Source organism: Salvelinus sp. IW2-2015, linkage group LG15, assembly GCF_002910315.2.
Source record: "Salvelinus sp. IW2-2015 linkage group LG15, ASM291031v2, whole genome shotgun sequence".
Lineage (NCBI taxonomy): Eukaryota > Metazoa > Chordata > Actinopteri > Salmoniformes > Salmonidae > Salvelinus > Salvelinus sp. IW2-2015.
The window spans coordinates 60,612,478-60,615,703 of record NC_036855.1 but is presented as its reverse complement, the minus strand read 5'-3'; positions in this window follow the sequence as shown (position 1 = coordinate 60,615,703).

The window sequence follows — 3,226 nt, the reverse complement described above, 5'->3', positions numbered from 1 at the left end:
TTGTGAAAAACTGAGTTTAAATGTATTTGGCTAAGGTGTATGTAAACTTCCGATTTCAACTGTATATACCAATATGAGTGTCCTGAAATGAAATACCAAAGCTGAGATGGTACGTTTGCCTATATCTTCGTTGTCTACAGTGCACATTTCCTTGTACTTGTAGGAGCAGTGATTTAAGCCTACTGTATGAGAACACTTTGATCTTACACTATGTACAAAACATTACAGCAGAAACATGAACCATGGAAGAGGATAGAATGTGCTCTTACAGTGTGTCAAATCAGCTAGTAAAATGGTCACATTTCAATCTAACCAAACTTTATCTCCACTCTTGTCCAGTGGCATGTCAATAGAATCCACAGATGAGGAATCAAAACCTCCGTTCCAGGTGYGCAATGCTGCCATGATTTACGGTTGCTTTGCTACCTGTCGTGGTCACTTAGATGAGAAAAGCAGCTGCGGTAGGGAAGCAGCTTACCAGTATTGGTATTAGGCAAACCGTTTATGTTGGAGGGAGTTGGAGAGCACAGACAGGTCTTGTGGTTTCTGCCAGCACAAGTTCAATCTATTATCTTTGGATTAACTAGGCTACCCTGTGAGCGTTTAGCCAAGAGGGAGACTTGATATTAATAAAGTGTGTGTAGACCTAGTTTACACCCTATCTCTGATCATTCTTCCCCTCTACTCAGGAACTAATTTGACCTAGGACAGCAGGTGAGTACAAGTATCTGCCAGGTAGAAACATAATTAGTGTTTCAGCCCTCCAGGACTGTAATTGAATTGCACTGCCCTATTTATTTGAGTGATGAAGTCAGCATTGGCACACCTGTATGATGAACCAGGGTCAGACCCCCATAACCAGCTGGATGAGATCGACCTGAGTTTGGGAAATCCTGTAACTGTTAGAAGTTAGARCATCATGAAATTATGAAATATTTCATCAGTTTGTTCTGGAGTCATCATTATGGAAACTTTTTCAACAATTGACATGAGTCACCATATGCCTAATTATGTAATTACATATAATCTATCATATCATTGGCACAAGGTAATGCAGTTTCTTATGCCAAAYAAAAAAAATACTTTATTGCAATTATTTAAAGGCCCAGTGCAATAAAAAAAAATCTGTTTCTACTGTTTTATAACATATTGCACAACAGCTGATGAAACAACAGTAACACTGTAAACGTGTGGGAAAAAAAYATTATTTCTTGATAGTTGCTGGTTGAAAATACAATCTACACAGGACCTTCTAATCAGCAGGTTTGCATRGGCGGGAGTTTCGGCTTTCCATGGTGACATCGGTTTATAGACCAATAAAAAATAGAGTTCTAAACCTTTCTCCCACCTTTCTCCCAAAACAGCTAGTTTTCATTTCCACCCTCCCCACTCAAACCACCCCCAGACAGTCTTAGCAAAAATCTTGCTCGAGAAATAGGTTTTTGCAACAAMMAAAAAAATCTGGGACAATTTTAATRGAAATCTATTACAGTAAGGTACTTAATTCTTACCCAAAAATGATTTGATATTGATGTAAAAATGGCTGCATTGAGCCTTTAATGAGCATGATGGCCAATGACGAATGTACTCGTCAAATTACCAAATGCATAAAGAAAATGTAAACTGTTAGTAGAGATAGATATGTCATGGCTGATGTTACATTTAATTGCTATGGTATTAGGCCAGGCCTGATCTGTATTGAGACCCAAGGAAGGCAGTGGTATGGAAATAGGTGTCTCCCCCTAGAGGGACAAAGTGGTAAAGTTTCTTCTGATCTCTGTCCATTAGTTGTTAACTTCTCTGTCCCATCACTATGGACAAGAAAGTGCTCGAGCTCAGGCATGGGTAAGGTCTCCTCTAAGCTTAATGAAGATAAATGACAACATTTAAGACTGCAATGTCACATTCTCATTTAGGTTCTTACGGCTTAAATGACACATTGCATTCGTCTCAGAATCTATTTGGCAAACCACGTAAATGATCCATAGATCATTTAAGTAATTTAATTCTTTGGAAAGTATGTCTCGTTGGYTGAATTTAAGAGTTTTCACAGCAATATTGAATCCTTCACCCTATTCAATATATGTTAAGGTTATATGCAAATGGTTTTCATAAATCAGTTTAAGGAGCAAAGGGTAATGGTTAGTGAATGATACTTATCAGACACCATAAGTGCTATTTCCAATAAATACATAGAGCGGTTCATTCATATGGGKATTCAGGTCCTGATGGATATAGGATCATCACCTTGGAGTGATTCCAAGACAGCGCTTAAATCAACCTGTACATTGTCTGTCCCATAAAGCCTTGACCAATCTTTGAGGATAACACTTCTTAATGGAAAATGTATTTTATGTTACATATTAGACTTCTGGTGTCACTGATTCATTCATCATGAAGATCTATTCTTGACAAGGTATCACAGTGCTGTCTCAGTTTTAAGCAAGCTTTTAGTACATGTTTTTTTTKTTGCTTTTACAAATTTGTAAAATGTGTTGTTCTAAACATGTACAGTTGAAGTCAGAAGTTTACATACACCTTAGCCAAATACATTTAAACTCCGTTTTTCACAATTCCAGACATTTAATCAGAGTAAGAATTCCCTGTCTTAGGTCAGTTAGGATCACCACTTTATTTTAAGAATGTGAAATGTCAGAATAATAGTAGAGAGAATGATTTATTTCAGCTTTTATTTCTTTCATCACATTCCCAGTGGGTCAGAAGTTAACATACACTCAATTAGTATTTGGTAGCATTGCCTTTAAATTGTTTAACTTGGGTCAAACATTTCAGGTAGCCTTCCACAAGCTTCCGACAATAAGTTGGGTGTAATGAGGTGCGTCCTGGGCGGGAGAGAAGTCAGGCGCAGGAGAGCGAAAACTGATTTACAACAGTGTCGTTAATAAACATAAACCACCGTCAACAGAACAATACATGAAATGGGTCAAACAAAACCCGGTAATCACCAGCATACCGTGCATAAGCACTACAAGAAACAATTACAGACAAGGACATGGGGGGGAACAGAGGTTAATTACACAACATGTAATTGATGGAATTGGAACCAGGTGTGATGGAAGACAAGACAAAACCAATGGAAAATGAAAAGTGGATCGGCGATGGCTAGAAGGTCGGTGACGTCGACCACCGAACGCCGCCCGAACAAGGAGAGGACCAACTTCGGCGGAAATCGTGACATTGGGTGAATTTTGGCCCATTCCTCATA